The sequence below is a fragment of the Amborella trichopoda genome, chromosome 3 (assembly GCF_054954075.1).
Source record: "Amborella trichopoda isolate Santa Cruz 75 chromosome 3, AtrichopodaSantaCruz75HAP2 v2.0, whole genome shotgun sequence".
NCBI lineage: Eukaryota > Viridiplantae > Streptophyta > Magnoliopsida > Amborellales > Amborellaceae > Amborella > Amborella trichopoda.
Window position 1 is genome coordinate 39461960 of NC_142338.1, and position 22548 is coordinate 39484507.

At 36.1% G+C, this 22548-nt stretch overlaps 1 pseudogene across 1 annotated transcript in view; it reads left to right on the forward strand.

Moving 5' to 3' along the window:
• LOC105420826 (dihydroflavonol 4-reductase-like) overlaps positions 1-22548 on the forward strand; it is a 90164-nt pseudogene that overhangs the window by 22389 nt on the left and 45227 nt on the right. The gene's annotated exons all lie outside the window — the stretch shown is intronic.

Below are 22548 nucleotides of genomic sequence, written 5' to 3' on the forward strand. Positions count from 1 at the left end.
AGTAGGGAGAGAGAAGGGAGGAGCGTGGCCCCTAAGGAAGATAGAGAGAGAGTTTGTAGGAGAAAGAGGTGCATGGCCCCTAGGGAAGATAGAGAGAGAGTTTGTGGGAGAGAGAGGTGTATGGCCCCTAGGGAAGATAGAGAGAGAGTTTGTGGGGGAGAGAGGTGTGTTGAGATGAGGTGAGAGCACTTCTATTTATAGTGAAATTTAGGTTTAGGGTTTTCATAGTTTGCCTCTTTTTTGAGATTGAATATGGACCATTGATCAAGGTGACTTCTGGGGTGATAGATCTGAGTCATCCATTCTATAGATGGACATCAACATTATGGAAGGTGCATGAACCATTATCCCCCTTTCCTTAAACCATTTTCCCATCAATATATTTAAATAAATTAAATACATTAAATATATAGTGCATACCATAAATTGCATATTCCATCTCATATTTTCCATAAGAATATTTCAATACTATCAAGTCAAGATACTCCTTCAATAATCACGATAAGATATGGTCAATATTTCCTTATCAATATTTGACCACATGCTACAAGATGTAGTTACCATATCTAACAAACATGAAGACAAAGCAATAAGATCAGGTACACAAGGGTGGGGCGTGCCATCCACGTATGGCATGTGGAGCCCCACCTAACACCCACATGGTGGGCCCATGTGCACTCTGGGCTCCCATGTATATTTTTAATAAATATTTAAAATTTAAACAAAATGAATTTTAAAACATTATAACTTTGTAAAATTAATAACTTCATTTTTATAAGTCCAAAAATAATAAATAAAACATCAAATGACTTATAAAAATTCTAATAATAAATCTAAAATAATTCAATAATAAAATCAACACAATTAAATTGATATGATGGGAAGTGGATCCATATGGTTCAGGAATTCAAGCAACGATCACGAGGTACTCCTCCTTCAATTGTGGACTACAGATCACACTTGCTTTATCGAACCGACCCAGTGTTTCTTATGACCCACAGTCCAAGCAGGGAGCTCATTAGCGGGTCACCAAAGTCTAGTCGATGAACCAAGGAGTCGCAATCCCAGTCTGTGGATTACAGGTCCTCCCCTAGAGAGAAGTCAAGGTCATCACGAACTGATGCGACTACAACTCTATGGCGCATAGGGGTATCTCTCGTACATGCATATGCTTCACCCAAAGGTGGATATTAAGCTTTCCCGAACGATCTATCTATATGCATGCTATGTGATGGAACATGGATGAGGTTTTGGCTCCCGTCTCTGTAGGCCTACCATCACACACAAACGTCACACAGTCCCTCAGCTCACTCATCTAGGCATAAGCTCCGACCTCATCAAGGGCTAACCCAAAAACTCTTCTCTACTTATTTTTTATACCTAGGTACCTTGGGTTTTCCAACCGACTGGCCTAGATCATCAAGCACAGTCCGTTATCCGCAAATATCATTTGCTTAGTATGGTCTTCGAGAGACCACACTCCCACTGAGTTTATGTTCCACTATAGTAAATGTTTTTTATTACACACTCATAAGGCCTGTAAAGGCCACATAAACCCAACATCTCCCACTTGGCTTTTGAAGGCCTTACATTCTCTCTTCATCACTTTCTCTCATCCCCATCTCTCTCACATGTCTTACAAAAACATTAGGGACAACTCCCTTAGTCAAAGGGTCTGCAATCATCAAATCTGTAGATATGTAGTTGATCTCGATCTCTTTCAATCTCACCTCATTTTTCAGGTGATAGAAGTATGGCTTGATATGCTTGGAATTCTTGTGAAATCGAGGTTCTTTAGAGACACAAATAGCCGCTGTGTTGTCACAAAAAATTCGCACTGCCTCACAACGTACAGGATGGAAATTAAGTTGATTAAAAAACTTCTTAATCTACATAGCCTCCTTGGCTGCTAGACAGCATGCCACATACTCGAATTCCATGGTGGATAAAGCCACAATATCTTGTTTCTTTGACTTTCAAAAAACCGCACCCCCCCCAAGCATAAACACATACCCAGATGTAGACTTTGTATCATCTGGATCCACGAGATAGCTTGCATCTGAATATCCCTCTATTGCTATTTTAGTTTCCCCCTTATATGTGAACTCCTAGTTCATGGTCCCCTTTAAATATCTGAGAATTCTTTTTACTGCTTTTCAATGCTCTTCTCCTTGGTTGCTTTGGAAATGACTCACCAGATTCATGACGAAGGACAAGTCAGGCCTTGTTCCCGTAATGGCGTACATAAAGGACCCAACTGCGCTCATGTATGACACTCTTTCCATGGCTCTTATATCCATGTCTTCGGTAGGACACATTTTATTATTAAGCATTGTCTTTTTGTCAATTGGGGTTGACATGGGCTTACACATACTCATATCAAACTTTCCAGTATCTTCTTACAATAGGTTGACTGGGAAGTTGGATAGTCTTCTTTCTCTTGTTTCTTATTATTTTGATGCCCAACACATATGAAGCTTCTCCAAGATCCTTCATATCGAAATGTTGTGCAAAGAAATTTTTCGTCTCTACTACTACAATAATTGAGCTACTAACAATTAGAATATCACCCACATATAACGATATAAAGACCACATCACTCCCACTGACCTTTTGATATATGCAATAATCTTCATTATTTGTAGAGAATCCTACAAGAGCAAGAGTCTCTTGGAATTTTATGTACCACTGTCACGATGCTTGTTTCAGGCCATAAAAGGATTTATTAAGTTTGCATACAAAGTTTTCTTTCCCTTTCTCCTCAAATCCTTCAGGTTGGGTTATGTAAATTTCTTCTTTTAAATTCGCATTTAGAAAGGCTGTTTTGACATCCATTTGATTAACCTCAAAGTCAAACTGGGCTGCTATAGCTATAAGGATTCAGATGAATGGAAATTTGGCAACAGGGGAAAAAGTTTCATCATAATCTATCCCTTCTTTCTAGGTGAAACCCTTTGCAACCAACCTAGCTTTGTATTTTTCTATTTTCTCTTTAGAGTTCAACTTTTTCTTGAAAATCCACTTACAACTAATCGCCTTACGTTTTTCAGGTAGGGGGTACTAATTCCCATACATGGTTTTGGTTAATGGAAGCATACTCATCTTTCATGGTTTCTACCCAATATTCACTTTAGGGACAAGTCAAGGCTTCACGATGAGTTCTAAGTTCTGAATCTGGATCTTCCTCAACCTTATCAAAATGTTCTTCAAGGTAGACAAAATGTTTTAGGTAAAGAGGTGGTCTACTGACTCGGTTACTTTGTCTTGGTTCAGGTAAAGATTCACTTTCTTTAGGGAGTTCAAAAACAGGTTGGGTTGGTTTAGAAGTTTCAGGTTCAGGGTCTCGAACTACATCCTTGTTTTTTGCTTCCTCATAAAAGTTGACTTGTTTTCTACTCACCCTTGCTTCAAGGAATTCTTCCTCAAAGAAGTGAGCGTCGCGGCTCTAAAACACCGTACCAGTTTCAAGATTGTAGAATCGATACCCCTTACCATGATATGGGTAACCAATGAAAATGGTTTCACAACTTTGGGTTGCAATTTGATTCTAATTTGATGTGGGATAAGGACATGGGCTGAGCAACCCCAAACTTTCAGGTGTTCAAGGGAGGGAGTACGACCTGTGAAAATTTCGTGAGGAGTAAGTGATGCAGCTTTTGTAGGAGTCCAATTAAGGATGTAACATGTCGTTAATACGGCTTCTCCCCAAAACTCCAATTAGAGATTTGCATGCCCATCATACTCCTTAGCATTTTCACTAAAGTCTTATTCCTTCTCTCAGCTATACCATTTTGTTCAGGAGTATAAGGCATGGTGTACTGATGGATGATCCCATTTTCAATGCATAATTCTTTAAAAAGGTTAGATGAATATTCCCCCCCTCTATCGATTCTAAGGACTTTAATTTTCAGGTTGGTTTGATTCTCTACTTGGGCTTTATATTCTTTGAATTTTTCTAGGGCTTTTGATCTTGCATAAATAAGGTACACATGGCCATATCGCGAGTGGTCATCTATAAAAGAGATAAAAAATCTTTTTTCACTTTTTATGGTCACATTCATAGGTCCACATGTGTCACTATGAATGATTTACAATACGATAATGGATCTTTTTGCCCTGGTGGTATTTTTCCTTACTAATTTTCCTTGCACACAAGACTCGCACACTTTCTATAAATGTCCCTTATAATTATGAAGAATCTTGTCCCTTTTTAATCTTTCAATTCGTTTGATATTAATGTGTCCTAACATCATATGTCATAGGGTAGCATCTAATTCATTAGGGGAGGAGACACGTTTTTTTTTATTTCAATGGTAAATAGCCCGTCTACAAGTCATCCAGTTATGATCACATATTTCCCCTTCTTGACCACCACTTTCTCCCCAATGAAAGTGGTTATGAATCAAACCATAGATATATTAGTAATCAAAACCAAACACTTCCTCATATCAGGAGCATATAGTGCTTGTTTTAGGATCAAGGTGTTCCCACTCTTTAGTTTCAGCTTAAAATCTCCAACTCCAAGTACATCAGTTTTCTGATTTCCTCCCATATAAATATGCTGCTGTCCTGGCCCCATGGGAATGAAAAAACGGAAACATTCTTTAGTGTTTATGACATGAGCTGTAGCCCCTGAGTCAAGACATCAAGAACCTTCCTTGGGGTCAGTTAGCATGGACTCGAAAACCACACATGCCAATTCTTTGTTAGTTCCACCAGATTTGTTGGATCGACAATTATTGGCGATATGACCCACCTTCTAGCAAATAAAACAAGTTCAAGTCTCTCTCTTTGCTCTCTTATTTTCAAAATCTTTTCGTTTGAAATATCTTTTCTTCTCAAAAGTATTTCTTCCATTTCCTTTCTTAAATTTAAAAGATGGCTGAGATTTTACCATATGCACAACATCCCTTGGGGTTTGCCTTGAACTCCTCCTTTCTTCTTCAGATTTGATGGTCGTAATGAGTTCCTCCAATTTTTGTGCCTTTCCTCCAGTAGAGATGGAAGATATGAACATCTCTCATTGTAACAATCCTAAACTTTCAAAAAAAAAAAAAAAAAAAGGGACAATAAACTTTTAATAAGTGATGGTCTATATGAGCATGATGGTCCTTAGGGACCATCACTATTTTCAAAATCTTTTGGTTAAGTTTCTTTTGTTTGCTCCTGCCTTGCCACGTCAAGTGGATGTCGGCTTTAAGCATATAAGGGGTATTGTAACGGTTACACCTCGTTTATGAGGTGTCACTTAATAAAATATTATAATAAGGTGTCGTAAGAGTTTAAATACGAGAGGCGAGGACTCCCACCATAGAAAACTTTTGAAATCTTTCCATTTCTGGTCGAAACACAGTGAGCTCCTCTCCTTAGCCGAATTTTTATCGGAAGCTCCCTCTCAAATATTTTAGGTAAGTGACATCGTCTTCTTGAAAAATAATCTGTTTTTAATAAATAATGATATTTCCGTCCAGGATCTTTATTTTATAAGTTTTGTGTGTAAGTGATATCGTTTTCCTGAAAAATAGTCTGTTTTTAATAAATAGTGATATTTCCGTCCAGGATCTTTATTTTATAAGTTTTGTGTGTAAGTGATATCGTCTTCCTGAAAAATAGTCTGTTTTTAATAAATAGTGATATTTCCGTCCAGGATCTTTATTTTATAAGTTTTGTGTGTAAGTGACATCGTCTTCCTGAAAAATAGTTTGTTTTTAATAAATAGTGATATTTCCGTCCAGGATCTTTATTTTATAAGTTTTGTGTGCAAGTGGCATCGTCTTCCTAAAAAATAGTCTGTTTTTAATAAATAGTGATATTTCCGTCCAGGATCTTTATTTTATAAGTTTTGTGTGTAAGTGACATCATCTTCCTGAAAAATAATCCGTTTAATAAAAATTGTGATATTTATCTATGTTATAAATTTTAAATGCTGTAAATTCTTAGAAAAATAAATTTATTTATTTTTCTTGGCTATTGTTAGAAAATTTTAGATACTATCAAATTATTAGAAATAAATGTGATATTTCTGCTTTTAGTAAAATTGTGATATTTCTTTCTACTGTTTGAATATTTAGACATTGAAAAATTCATGTGCAAATGACTCCCTTATTATTTAAAAATTGGTATTTTTGCAATTGATTATAGTATTGTTGTGAAATATTTATTTGTGGATTGATATCCTATAAATTGTGATAATTCTGTATTCTTGAATTTTTATAAGAGTTTTTTTATACATATTAAATTGGCAATTATGCTAGAATGCCTTTACAAACTGCTACCTTTCTAAATTTGAGCCCAAAATATTTAATTGGTTATTTTTGAAATGTTATAGAGAGTGACTGTTATTAATGGTTTAAGTGAAATTCATATTAATGATTTCAGTGATATGTTGAGTACATGATATTGCTGCTTTCGAATGTTTAAAGAGATTTAGAAATAATTTAAGTATGCAAGTGCACTCATCCGGTTCGCCGGTGAGGTATAAGTGGACCTATCTGAGACGCCGGTACGGATTAAGTGGACTCATCTGGTACGCCGGTGAGGTATAAGTGGACCTGTAGGGATTAAGTGGACCTATCTGGGGCGCCGATAGGGATTAAGTGGACCCATCAGGACGCTGATGGGGTATATAGGTGACCTACTTGGGATGCCAGTAGGGTATTTTGTGAAATCCTTTGAATTATGCACTACCGTTACAGTGTTATATGCATTTCAATTATTCGGATTATACTTAATTATGCATTTATTGAAAGTGAAACTGTTGATGCATTTCTGTTAATAGATCTCATTTTGGAAAATATTGATATCTTTCAATCATGATTATTTTTAGGATTATGATTATGACTTACTGAGTAGCCAAACTCATCAAACTATGGTAAACATTTTTTCAGGATAACTGCGGATTCATTTTGAGTGCTAATCAAGATCAACCTTGGAAGATACTGTTGTTGTGCTAGCTTTCTTTATTTACTTTGTAAGACCTCGCCAATGTAAATTTGTCCTATCAATAGATGTATATATGTTTTGTCTGTCACATCTCAGGAATAACAGTATTGTAAATTCTTGGGGTGTGACAATTATGGTATCAGAGCAATAGGTTTAAGATTCTTAGGAAATTTAAAAAGAATGTACTTAAAATCACATTTATTGTGTGTACAGACCGGGATAAAGTCAAGATCCAGAATAGCTAAAGCCAATATGGAAGGAATTCACAAAGCCTTGAAAAATATGGTTGCTCTAATGCAACATTAGATGGAAAACAACAATCCACCTAGGCAGTCAGTTACAGGAAATGGTGGGAGTAATATCGAACAATTTAAGAAATTAAACCCACCTTCTTTTAAGGGTGTTGTAAACCCACTGGAAGCCGAGGGATGGATTATGTAATTGGAAAAAATATTCGAGGTTATGGAATGTCCTGATGATAGGAAGGTGGCCTTGACAGTCTTTATGTTAGAAGGTGAGGCACAACACTGGTGGCGAATGGCAAAAGGAGTATTGGTCAAAGAAAATAAAACCTTGACTTGGGAAGTATTTCTAGAGGCATTTAATGAAAAGTATTTCCCAGATTTTATTCGAGACCAAAAAGAAATGGAATTTCTAGAATTAATCCAAGAAAATAGGACAGTAGCACAGTACGAGGCCAAGTTTACTGAATTGGCCAGGTTTGCACCACATATGATTAACAATGAGGCAAGAAAGGTGAAGAAATTTGAAAGGGGTCTCAGGCCAGCTATTAGAAGCAGAATATCAGTCTTGAAATTAAGAACTTATGCTGAAATAGTGGATCGTGCCCAAATTGTCGAAAAAGATTTTGAAGATTACCAAAAGACGAAAAATCAGAATAGTCATGTTAGACCTACATCATCTAATCGACAACAGTTTGAAAGGCCAAACAAGAAGCCAAGGCCCTCTCCATTTCAAAACCCAATAGAACCATGTAGAAAATGTGGGAAAAATCATGGATCAAGCCCTTGTTATTGGAATACCGGAGCCTGTTTTAAATGTGGAAAATTGGGACACCAGATTAAACAATGTCCTAGCTTACAGACACAACAGCTTCCAAAGCAGGGAGAGATAGCTCCAAAGCCTCAGATGAAGGGAAGAGTATTTACGATTACCGAGCAAGACACTCAGGCCTCAAAATCAATGATCTAAGGTACTCTTACTATCTTCCAAAAAGTAGCTCATGTTTTGATTGATTCTGGATCTACTCATTCATTTGTGTCACAACACTTTGCATGCCACTTAAAGGTAGAACCAGAACAATTAGAATACATTCTAGAGGTAGCCACACCGATGGGAGATTCAATTAACACCAATATAATGTACAAATCATGTGTAATAAAGATAGAAGAAAAGGAACTGTTGGTTGATTTAATACTCCTAGAAATTCAAGATTTTGATGTAATCTTAGGCATGGATTGGCTTTCTACATACTATGCAAGTATTGATTGTTATAAGAAAATTGTTACCTTTAGTATTCCGAATCAACCAGTATTTTACTTCAATGGTGTCAAAGAAGACTCCCCATCATATTTAATCTCTTGTATTCGAGCTAATCGCCTCCTTCGAAAAGGGTGTCAAGGCTTTCTTGCCTATATCAAAGAAGATGGGAAGGAAGAAATAAATTTGGATACCACTCCGGTTATTCGAGAATTTCCCGACGTTTTTTCAGAAGAATTGCCAGGATTACCGCTTGACAGAGATATTGAATTCTCCATTGAATTATTGTCAGGGGTAGCACCAATTTCTAAGGCACCTTACAGAATGGCTCCTGCAGAACTTAAGGAACTGAAACAACAATTAGAAGAATTATTAGATAAAGGTTTTATCAGGCCCAGTGTGTCACCTTGGGGTGCTCCAGTACTATTTATCAAAAAGAGAGATGGGACTATGAGATTGTGTATTGATTATAAACAGTTGAACCAAATGACAGTGAAAAATAAGTATCCATTACCTAGAATTGATGATTTATTTGATCAATTACAAGGATCACAAGTGTTTTCAAAAATTGATCTTAGATATGGATACCATCAGCTTAAGATTAAAAGTGAAGATGTACTCAAGACAGCTTTCAGGACAAGGTATGGCCATTATGAATTTTTAGTCATGCCTTTTGGATTAACCAATGCACCGGCTGCATTTATGGATTTGATGAATCGGATCTTTAAGCCCTTTTTGGATAAATTTATTGTGGTATTCATCGATGATATTTTAATTTATTCCAAGAATCAGAAGGAACATGAGCAGCATGTAAGAATGGTATTGCAAATATTAAGAGGAAAGAACTTGTATGCCAAGCTTAGTAAATGTGAATTTTGGCTTGAACAAGTGACATTTTTAGGACATGTCATATCAAAGGAAGGTCTATCAGTTGATCCTTCAAAGGTTGAAGCCGTTGTTAATTGGAAACAACCAAGTAATGTGACTGAAGTTCGAAGCTTTTTGGGATTGGCAGGATATTACAGAAAATTTGTAGAAGGATTTTCTCGAATCGCAATCCCATTGACTCGATTGACACAGAAAAATATCAAATTTGAGTGGACAAGTGAATGTGAGGAGAGTTTTTAAGAACTAAAAGTTCGATTAACTTCAGCACCTATTTTAACTATTCCTGAGGGGAGTGGGGGATTTGTGATTTATAGTAATGCTTCACATAAAGGTTTAGGCTGTGTATTAATGCAATATGGGAAAGTAGTGGCATATGCACCTAGACAGTTGAAAGAATATGAGAAAAAATATCCAATTCATGATTTGGAGCTAGCTGCAATAGTATTCGCTTTGAAAATATGGAGGCATTATCTATATGGTGAGCAATTCGTAATATACACGGATCATAAGAGTTTGAAATACCTTTTCTCTCAGAAGGATTTAAATATGCGGCAGATAAGATGGATGGATTTCTTAAAAGATTATGATTGTACAATCCATTATCATTTAAGAAAAGCTAACATTGTGGCCGACGCTCTAAGTAGAAAATCCACGGGAGTCTTAGCTCATCTAATGATCCAAGAAATGCGATTGTTAGAGGAAATAGTGGATTAGCATCCAACTCCGTCCATTAATGGTGTGGTAAGTATGACTGCCAACATTAAGGCGGAACCCCAATTAATCCAACAGATTCGATTGGCACAAAAGAAAGACCCTCAGCTTATAACAATTATAGAAGAGATGAAGCAAGGAAAGAGAGATGAATTCTCTATATGTAGTGAGGATTTGCTAAGATTCAAAGCTCGGGTTTGTGTCCCAAATGATAAGAGTGTAAAGAAAGCTATCTTAGAAGAAGCACATCATTCTCGTTATACGATACATCCCAGAAGTATTAAAATGTATCAGGACCTGAAGAAAACCTTTTGGTGGAATAATATGAAAAAAGAGGTAGCACTATTTGTGTCTAAATACCTAACATGCCAGCAAGTAAAAGCTGAACATCAAAGGCCCGCTGGGTTGTTGCAGCCTTTACCCGTGCCAGAATGGAAGTGGGAGCACATCTCTATGGATTTTGTCTCTGGCTTGCCTAGAACAAATTCAGGACATGATAGCATTTAGGTCATTGTGGACCGGTTGACCAAAGCTGCCCACTTTCTACCGATTCGCACGACGTACACCTTGGATCGACTGGCTCAGTTGTACATTAAAGAAATAGTGTGTTGCATGGAGTTCCTGTCAGTATTGTATCGGACAGGGATACTCGGTTTACTTCTAAATTTTGGGCTAGACTACAGTCAGCCATGGGAGCGAGACTCGCCTTTAGTACTGCCTTTCACCCCCAAACTGATGGACAATCAGAGAGGACCATCCAAACCTTGGAAGATATGCTGAGGGCCTATGTTATTGAACTTACAGGAAGCTGGGATGATCATTTACCCCTGATTGAGTTTGCTTATAATAATAGCTTCCAAGCCAGTATTCAGATGGCACCATATGAAGCCCTATATAGAAGGAAATGCAGGTCACCCATATGTTGGGACGAGGTTGGTGAAAGAAAGCTTTTGGGGCCAGAAATTGTCCAGATAACCACAGATAAAATAGCATTAATTAGTGAAAGGCTCAAGACAGCTTAGTGTCTGCAAAAGAGTTATGCCGATAACCGAAGGAGAGATCTTGAATTTGAGGAAGGTGATCGAGTTTTCCTAAAAATCTCACCAATAAAGGGCATTATGAGATTCGGCAAGAAAGGAAAGTTGAGCCCACGTTACATCGGACCATTTGAAATCCTGGAAAGAATCGGAGGTGTCGCTTATAGACTTGCCTTACCACCCGAATTGGCAAACGTCCATAATGTCTTTCATGTATCTTCACTACGAAAATATCAGCCCGACCCATCCCATATCTTGAAATATGAACCTTTACCGATCAGGAAGGACCTATCCTTCTTTGAGCAGCCAACTTTGATACTGGATAGAAGGGTGCAAGTGTTGCGTAACAAGGAGATTCCTTTAGTCCGTGTATTATGGCAGTACCATTCAAGAGAAGAGTCGACTTGGGAACGAGAAGACGATATTAGAGAAAAATATCCCTATCTTTTTCAATAATCAGGTACATAAATTTAGAGGACTAAATTTCTTCAAGGAGGGAAGAATGTAACAATCCTAAACTTCCAAAAACAAAAAAAAAAAAAAAAAAAAGGGACAATAAACTTTTAATAAGTGATGGTCTATATGAGCATGATGGTCCTTAGGGACCATCACTATTTTCAAAATCTTTTGATTAAGTTTCTTTTGTTTGCTCCTGCCTTGCCACGTCAAGTGGACGTCGGCTTTAAGCATATAAGGGGTATTGTAACGGTTACACCTAGTTTATGAGGTGTCACTTAATAAAATATTATAATAAGGTGTCGTAAGAGTTTAAATACGAGAGGCGAGGACTCCCACCCTAGAAAACTTTTGAAATCTTTCCCTTTCTGGTCGAAACACAGTGAGCTCCTCTCCCTAGCCGAATTTTTATCGGAAGCTCCCTCTCAAATATTTTAGGTAAGAGACATCGTCTTCCTGAAAAATAGTCTGTTTTTAATAAATAGTGATATTTCCGTCCAAGATCTTTATTTTATAAGTTTTGTGTGTAAGTGATATCGTCTTCCTGAAAAATGGTCTGTTTTTAATAAATAGTGATATTTCCGTCCAGGATCTTTATTTTATAAGTTTTGTGTGTAAGTGACATCGTCTTCCTGAAAAATAGTCTGTTTTTAATAAATAGTGATATTTCCGTCCAGGATCTTTATTTTATAAGTTTTGTGTGTAAGTGACATCGTGTTCCTGAAAAACAGTCTGTTTTTAATAAATAGTGATATTTCCGTCCAGGATCTTTATTTTATAAGTTTTGTGTGTAAGTGACATCATCTTCCTGAAAAATAATCCGTTTAATAAAAATTGTGATATTTTTCCTATGTTCGAAATTTTAAATGCTGTAAATTCTTAGAAAAATAAATTTATTTATTTTTCTTGGCTATTGTTAGAAAATTTTAGATACTTTCAAATTATTAGAAATAAATGTGATATTTCTGCTTTTAGTAAAATTGTGATATTTCTTTCTACTGTTTTGAATATTTAGGCATTGAAAAATTCATGTGCAAATGACTCCCTTATTATTTTAAAATTGGTATTTTTGCAATTGATTATAGTATTGTTGTGAAATATTTATTTGTGGATTGATATCCCATAAATTGTGATAATTCCGTATTCTTGAATTTCTATAAGAGTTTTTCTATACATATTAAATTGGCAATTATGCTAGAATGCCCTTACAAACTGCTACCTTTCTAAATTTGAGCCCAAAATATTTGATTGGTTATTTTTGAAATGTTATAGAGAGTGACTGTTATTAATGGTTTAAGTGAAATTCATATTAATGATTTCAGTGATATGTTGAATACATGATATTGCTGCTTTCGAATGTTTAAAGAGATTTAGAAATAATTTAAGTATGCAAGTGGACTCATCCGGTTCGCCGGTGAGGTATAAGTGGACTTATCTGGGACGCCGGTAGGGATTAAGTTGACTCATCCGGTATGCCGGTGAGGTATAAGTGGACCTGCAGGGATTAAGTGGACCTATCTGGGACGTCGATAGGGATTAAGTGGACCCATCAGGACGCTGATGGGGTATATAGGTGACCTACTTGGGACGCCAGTAGGGTATTTTGTGAAATCCTTTGAATTATGCACTACCGTTAAAGTGTTATATGCATTTCAATTATTCGGATTCTACTTAATTATGCATTTATTGAAAGTGAAACTGTTGATGCATTTCTGTTAATAGATCTCATTTTGGAAAATATTGATATCTTTCAATCATGATTATTTTTAGGATTATGATTATGACTTACTGAGTAGCCAAACTCATCAAACTATGGTAAACATTTTTTCAGGATAACTGCGGATTCATTTTGAGTGCTAGTCAAGATCAACTATGGAAGATACTGTTGTTGTGCTAGCTTTTTTTATTTACTTTGTAAGACCTCGCCACTGTAAATTTGTCCTATCAATAGATGTATATATATTTTGTCTGTCACATCTCAGGAATAACAGTATTGTAAATTCTTGGGGTGTGACACTCATGAATTAAGAGAGAATTCATTAAATGAATCACTTGCATAGATTCATTGGGGTTCATGTCTATATCTTCCAAATCTCTTACTAGATCACGAAACACGTGCACATGATCTACAAACTTGTTATCTTCTACCATTTTTAAATCATTGTACCTTCTCATAGCCATAGTTTGTTTCATGAGAGAGGGTTCAGCATACTCTCCATCAAGTTTATCAAAAATCTCACTTGCAATATAGATTGACTCGTACTCAGAAGCATACAAGTTAGTCATGGCACATAAAAGAATATGCTCGCATCTCAAGTTCTTCCTCTTCCAGTTGGTGTATTCATCTTTGATTATTTGCGATGAGTAGTCAGTTGGATGATGAGGTCGATCCTCAAAGAGTACCTAATGCAAGTTTTATTCATAGAGCACAAATTTGATTTTTCTTTTCCACGAAGCAAAGTTGGTCTCATCAAACCTTTCGGTTTTCAAGATTTCAGAGATGAAGATACGAGCAGCTATTATTTTGTATTCTAAAAAAAAAAGAAAAATGACTCCTAGTGGCAATCAAGTAAATCTAGCTCTAATACCAATGAAAGAAAAACCTATGTAATCTTATGCCAGGGAAATACAATTTTCTTTCTTTTTTTTTTAATAATAATCACCTCTTATAATTTTGGCAACAAGATCACTCACAGGTGGTCTTATTAGAAACAATAGAAATTCCAAAATTAAATAACACATCAATAAAATAAATCTCAACTACTTGATGTCATTCATATAACATAATACTGTGCTTGAGAATATAAAAAAAACTAACAAACAATTAAAAAAAAAAATATTGGAGATTACCTCAACCGGGCTTTTTACACCCCACATCGAGTCACCACATCCAATGGCGTAGGATCAGCGATCCAGCTTCAATCTCGAATCGAGAAAACTAATTTCGGCCAAACTAGGTAACCACCCTTAAATCTCTATAAAACCTTAACTCCAAAATAATAAAGCTCGGACCCTAAGTTTCCCAACCCTTAGATTAGATCTTGAGAGAAGGAGAGTCTATATATTGGGGCGTGCCCCCTGGGGTCCTTTTAGCAGAGAGAGAGAGGGAGAGTAGAGAGAAAATAAGAGAGTAAGGAGAGAGAGGGGCATGGCCCCTAGGGAAGATAGAGAGATAGTTTGTGGGAGAGAGGTGCGTGGCCCCTAAACAAGATAGAGAGAGAGTTTATGGGAGAGAAAGGTATATGGCCCCTAGGGAAGATAGAGAGAGTTTGTGGGAGAGAGAGGTGTGTTGAGATTGGGGGAGAGCACCCCTATTTATAGTGAAATTTAGGTCTAAAGTTTCCATAGTTTGCCACTTTCTTGAAATTAAATATGGACCGTTGATCAATGTGACTTATGGGGTGAGAGATCTGAGTCAACCATTCCATAGATGGGCATCAACATTATGGAAGGTGCATGAACCATTATCCCCTTTTTCTTAAACCATTTTCCCATCAATATATTTAAATAAATTAAATCCATTAAAGATATAGTGCATACCATAAATTGCATATTCCATCTCATATTTTTCATAACAATATTTCAATAATATCAAGTCAAGATATTTCTTCAATAATCAAGATAAGATATGGTTAATATTTCCTTATCAATATTTGACCACATGCTACAAGATGTAGTTACCATATTTAACAAACTTGAAGACAAAGCAATAATAAGATAAGGTATTCAGGCGTGCCACCCATGTATGGCATGTGGGGTCCCACTTAATACCCACATGGTGGGCCCATGTGCACTGTGGGCCCCCATGTATATTTTTAATAAATATTTAAAATTTAAACAAAATAAATTTTAAAATATTATAACTTTGTAAAATTAATAAACTTCATTTTTATAAGTCCAAAAATTAGAAATAAAATATTAAATGACTTATAAAATTCTAATAATAAATCTAAAATAATTCAATAATAAAATCAACACAATTAAAGTAATATGATGGGAAGTGGATCCATATGGTTCAGGAGTTCAATCAACGATCACAGGGTACTCCACCTTCAACTGTGAACTACAGATCACACTTGCTTTATCGAATCGACCTAGTATTTTCCATGACCCACAGTCCAAACCGAGGCTCATTAGCGGGTCACCAAAGTCTGGTCGGCGAGCCAAGGAGTCACAATCCCAGTCTGTGGATTACAGGTCCTCTCCTTGAGACAAGTCAAGGTCACCACGAGCTGATGCGACCACTGCTCTATAACGCATAGAGGTATCTCTCGCACATGTCGATGTTTCACCCAAAGGTGGATATCAAGCATTCTCGAACGATCTATTTATATGCATGACGTGTGATGAAACATGGATAAGGTTTGGCCCTTGTCTCTGTAGGCCTACCATCACATACAAGGGTCACACAATCCCTCGGTTCACCCATCTAGGCATAAGCTTCGACCTCAGCAAGGGCTAATCCATTATTTTTTATGCCAAGATACCTTGGGTTTTACAACCGACTAGCCTAGATCGTCAAGCACAGTTCGTTATTTGTAAATATCATTTGCTTAGTATGGTCTTCGAGGGACCACACTCCCCTTTATCCCAAGAGAACAGTTTTGTTATCAGATTTAGATTTACAGAGATCAATAGCATGCATTGTCAATTGTATTTCCAAGTGTTTTGAATCTTTGATCTATTGTAGCCACAGTCTAGGAATTTACCTCGGCCAAGTAGTCGCCTTTTGCCGGAGGTAAGTCACTCGAGCAAGTCCGGTATAGGGTCAAAGGCTTTAGGATTTTTTTAAAAAATAGAAAAACATCAAAAATCAAATAACTTTATTAAAAAAAATTTAAAAATAGAAAATCTTGGAAAATCAAATAACATCTCATAAAGGCAGTAAAAGTGGATAAAACCAAAAGAATCCTTAAAGTCTAAATAGGCTAGGAAAAATGGGTTTAAAAAAAAAATTTGATTTATAATTGGGGGCACTTAAAAAAAACCAAAAAAAAAATATAAAAATAAAGATAATGGCAAAAAACACTCTAGCCGATGGAGTTCGCCCGAGTAACTTGGCCAAGTTATGAAAGACTGGTTCTAGCACTCTCGCCCTTGATAAAATGGAAGATGTTGGTGAAACCACATTTTCTGTGTGCCACTAAGTATGAGGAATTCGTATATGCCATGCCTCTCTTAGCCGTCAGATTTTAATGGACGACTAAGATGGTCTAGATCACAATGTCACACCCAAATACAATTTTATTTTTAATTTTGTTTACAAAATATATTGACACCAAATTTGGGGTGTTACATCCAGTTATAGAATCACGACTATAACAAATATAAAAATATATTCCTGACAGCAAAATGACCAAATTGCCCTTGGAAATTTGAAGGGCAATTTTGTGATTTTTTTTTTTTAGAAAACTTTTTATATTTTTTTTTTGATGCACCGCATTAAGATGATGACATGCATTTATGTACATATTATTTATAAAAAAAATTAAAATCAGAATTCTCTAGGCTGTCAAATCCAGATCAAACAATGAGAAGATCAATTGTGAAATATGGTTGAAGCTATCACATCCATCCATTCAGATTGCACGACTGGAAGAGGGCGGCATAAATGAATTCCCTATGCCTAATGGCATATAGGACGCTTTTGTTGTTTATTAAAGTGTCCACATTAAGGGATCAAAGTAAGGCGCACCATTAAAACCTATTTCTACCCTTAACTATAAAATTTTAAGGAGCAATGATCTAATGCAACGGTTGTATTATAGTATAATGCAACGACACTTCTAGAAAACCATGTTTGTGGTATTTGTATGATCCCAAATTTTGCACACACACTCTCTTCATCTTAGTAATCAATCCTCCTAAAAAAAAGTTCAATTTGATCCCTAGATTTGGTCAAAATGAGTCCCCTCCAAAAACGAATCTAACCCATTCATTTTGTGAATTTTGAGATCTTAGTTTTAATAAACTCAAAATCATTTTTTTCTTTTTTAACATTGTTCATCTAATGGTAATAAAGCCATCCAAAAGAATTTGGAAAATAAAAAAAATCATTCTAAGACCTAGATCTAGGCATCTCACCAAAATACGGCCTATGTTAATTGGGCTAAAAAAATATTTTATAGGTTGTATTTTCAATTTTTTTTTTTTTTTTTTATTGTTCATTAGAACGAAAAGAGTGCATATTTTAAAATTTGGATCAAACAAATAGCCATAAATTGGTTTTTTAAGGTTGTTGCATCATATTACTGTACACTGGTTGCATGATATCATTGCTCAATTTTAAGTTCCAAAATATTGCAAATCAAATATGTCTATAAATAATTGAAAATCTTGAAAATAGGAGTTATAGACAATGAGCTACAAAATTCATTATATTTTGGACTTGAAATCTATTTTCTTTTATAACCATGTCGAGATCTAGATGATCACTTGGAGGGGTTTCATCTTCAAAAGAACCTTCTGATTTTTGAGTTGCACCGTTATTACTTGCATAAACTGCTTTTATCACTATGATATGGGTGAGCCAACCAACCTTCCCTTACGGGAAACTGTTGATAGAAGTCAGCCGTTGCCTGACAGGACCTAATAATGGAATACTGGCCAATCACCATTATCTATGCACAAGATCGATGGTGGATTGCCGGTTTAAGCAACCCAAATATTAATTATAACCAGTATTGCATATATTCCCTGTCATTTGTAGGTTTCTATACATTAAGCACAGTTAAGGAATTCCTAAAATAGATAACAAATCAATTAAACACCATATCTCCACTTCATATCCAAGAGTTTGAAACTTCAAAAAGTGTACATATGATCTTTCAAATTTTGAAATAAACAATTAAAAAACCATAAAGTAGACTGTTTTCAAAGTTCAAATCTATTTTTTTTTCAAATAGTAAAAGAAAAAGTTTACATTAAGGAGAGGCTCTAAACAATTAAATAAAGGCACACCCCAAAAGAGGGGGTTTCAATACCCAACAATTTTCAAATTGAGAATCTGGACCTCAAGATGTATGGATATAAGAAAAGTTGTATTTCAAGTCTTAGAAATAGTGTATCATGTAATAGATTTTCTATACCTTCAATTTTTAAGATTTTTAAGTGTTTATAAATCTACTCAATCTACACTATATCTGAAGCTTTAAATTATAGGAAAATTGGTTCATACTGACTGGACTGTATTTCTACATATGATGACCAGAAAGTGTAAAGAATCCATCTTAAAGATGGATACAACTAGGTGTTCCATCTAAAAATAATGGAAACCAATGGTCCAAATGTATTCGTACTAGAATTATTATTTTTAGTTTTTAAAATTTATTTATCTTTTCATATCCATGATCTCCATGTTAGAGACACATTCCTTAAAAATTAAGTCTTAAAATTCGTCTAAAAAATAAATTTATTAAAAAGCCCACATTTTTATATGTGTTAGCTTGGCTGCATAGAAACCGGGTCCTAAATTTCATAATTAGATATAAAAATAAACTTTCTAAGCATTACAAAGGTTTCAAATATTGAAACAACTTTCGATACTATTTGAAGCCGGCTTTGCTTTAACTATTTAGGGAAAACGACACCCAATAGTAAAAAATGGACAGTCCTCCAAAATTTTGAATCCAAAATATCTCCTAGATGATTTTGAAAGGGTAGGCTCATTACAACCAGTGTACCTTGCACCTATCCTCCATATTTTGTGCCTACCCATGACATGGTCCAGCACATGGAGAGGTCAGAGCGGCACAATTACCTCCACTCATCTGATGAAAGCCATGTATCTTTTTTTCTGCTCTCTCGTAAAGAGCATTGAATACTTTTTGCCTCACTTTTTGACTTTACATGGAATAAATATATTGTGGAAAATAGGTGGCATTCACATGCTCTTCGTCATGAAAGTATTTGTTCGAGAAGGAAGTAGTAAATAAGAAGACGTGTATCCTGAAAATCAAAAGAAAGATTTCGTCACTTTTCTTTTTCTTGATATGTGCAAATTGAAATCTCTCCTTTTAAGAGAATCATTTGAAAAATGGCAAAAGTTTATCTAAAGGTACTATATCTTTACAGCTACCGTTGCAACTCAAAAATCCATCAAAAAACGATGATTTTAATATTGATTATCTCGACGACGAGTTGTAGGACCATGAGCAATAAAACAATTTTAAATCTAACAAATAGTATATTTTACAACATATTATCTACACCGTCCATTTTCAAGATTTTCATATGTTTATACATCTAGTTGATTTTAACCATTTTTAAAATTTAAATTTTATAATTAGATATAAAAATAAATTTTCAGATAATCCTAAAAACATTTTATGTCAAAATTATATACTGTGATAAAATTTGAAAGTCCACCTTACCTCTACAGCTATGGATGCGTCCGTATGCCAACTGCAAAGTGTGGATTGCATCGAGTCGAGGTTCTAAACAATCAAAATAAAACACACTTTCAAATAGTATTGAAAAATCTAATTTTAATATTAAAAATCTTTGTCATAGCCTTAAAATACATTTTTATCTCTAATTATAAAAATTAAAGTTTAAAAAATATATAAATGGAGCAGATCTATGAAAACTAAAAAATCATGAAAATTGATAGTCCAAAATTACCTTACATGATGCACTACTTTCAAAATTTGAAATTCATTTTTTCTTTATCTATGCATGTTGATGTCGTGATTATCAATTGAAGATATTTGAGCATCAAATCAACCTCTTCTAGAAATTTTTTTGATGTAGGCTCTAATTGAATTGTTTAGAACTTATCCCTTTGAAAAAAGAGCGTGCCGACATGCTCCTATAGGAGCATCTTGTGTGCATGCTCCCTCGAGCAAACGACATGAAGGATATTTCCATCTGAAATTTTCGGATCCAACTTAGATTCATGGCAATTATTTTAAAAAAACATAACATTTTGAGTTGTTCACATAGATCTCACCCCGAAAAAACTTAGATAGTCTCTTTTCAATATTTAGACATTGATATTTTGTGATATAGAGCGTATCCTTAGATTGTTTTTTTTTTTGTTTTCCATACTGAAATCAGTTCAAGAGGTAAATCCCAAAATTTGTGGTCCTAAAAGAGACCCTAGATTTATCCAAGGAGTAGTGAACAATGTGCTCCCTCAAGAGCAAAATATCTCTAAAAAAGAAAAAACCACCGACCATATTTGTTTAGGGAAAGGGTCACCATCCCACTTGCTATAAAGCCAGAATAGAGGGCTTTCTTTGCTTCTTAAAATCTCGCTAGCTCTTGTTGGCACCTTTACAACCATCATTCACCTCTGTCTTTCTCAATGGAGAGAACCATTGTTCTGATCTCTTACCTTTTACTTTCAGCTTCCAAATGATCTAAGAGCCCCATGCTTTCCATCTCGTAAAATCCCTGATTATTACCTTTGTTTTCAAAACCATCAAGATTATTCTTTCATTTGGTTTTTTTTACCAGACCCACAGATCCCATTGGTAAAGCAAGAAGTTTATCAAGCAAGAGAGGCAAGAAGTTTATCAAGTAAGAGAGACGGCAGGGAAGGAGATTTGGATACAGCCATGGGAGTTAGAAAGATCACCGGACACCGAGCAAATGTGAGATTGCAGGCAGGCTGTGAAAGAGGAGGAAAAGATGGTGGAAAGAGAGATCAGGGCAAACAAGGAAAGATATGTCACAGAAAGTGGTGTGCAAATCCTTGGTCTCACTATGAACTTGATGAGGAAGTAGTGAAGCAAATTGTCTCCATTCAATATTGTTTTTTAAGTGTGAAGGTTTGCCACTTGCGATCAGCATAGCCCGGTTGTACTTTACCCGGTGGAGATCATCCAGCATATGATGTAGTTACACTCCATGAAAGTGCATGCATGCTAAAAACTGGAGATGATGAAAAGATACAAAGCTGAGTCTGAAGCTTAAAAATTGCATACACGATTGAAAGTGGAGATTAGAAAAATGATGCGAATATGAAAATTTTCATGATGAACCTGGGTGTGCGGATCGCTTCAATTAGGTTGGAGCATGATCCCATATTCATAATGACTCAATGTTGTTGGGTGTTTAATTAAAGAAGTCAACAGACCTTTCAACCAAGAAGCAAAGAGAATCCCATTGATGAATGACAATATGGATATCTCTCCATCATCAAAATGGCCAAAACACATCTCAATACTATTTAAAGGCATCCGTTCGGTACTGCTCACCCCATGAATCAATTTATGCCTGGAATCTTGTAGCGGTCATCCCATTCAATTGACGTCTCCATTCCCCTAATCGCCATCAACAACCTGAGGAAGACCTTGCTAAGCCTACGCTGGGTGGGACCTTAGTTTCTCCGCCCCATCTCGACCTTTCCAATTCACCTAATATCCAACAAGACCCCAGGCTGAGCCCTAGTCCCAACTCAGAGGATTGGTTTCCATTCCCGCGTCCATGCCCACCCCACCCGCCCCAGCCCCAGCCCTGGCCCCGGCCCCGGCCCCCGCCCACACCAACACCACCAGACAACCCCAGCCCCTCCCAACCGCCACCACATCATCAACCACCGCCACAGGCCCCTCCCTCTCCTGACCACCCAGCTCCGGATACCCCTATCGATCCTGGTTTGTGTCCTCAGAATCCCCATCCCAATAATGGGATGAGGCAAGTAGATATCGGAGGCATGTTTCTCGACATGTCCTTGATTGAAGCTTTCCTTATCTGGTGGCACTGGTAGTTAGCATTACACTATAGTACGTGTGAAATATCAATCCTGTATTTCCCTTTCTGCAATCAGACGAATTCTTTGGCAGCGATCGCTACTGCAGTCCATGTAGATTTGAGTGCAATGTAACATTCTTTACCAGTGATTGATTGATACTGTATCAACTTGTACAAGTGCGTCTGTCCTGGATTCTTTTCTTTGTTTCTATTCTCTCTCTTGTTTCATCTTTTTATTTCCCGGTCCTCTTCGTTTCTTCCTTTTGAACCCCATCTCTCTCTCTCTCTCTCTCTCTCTCAATAGCAACAACCGCAC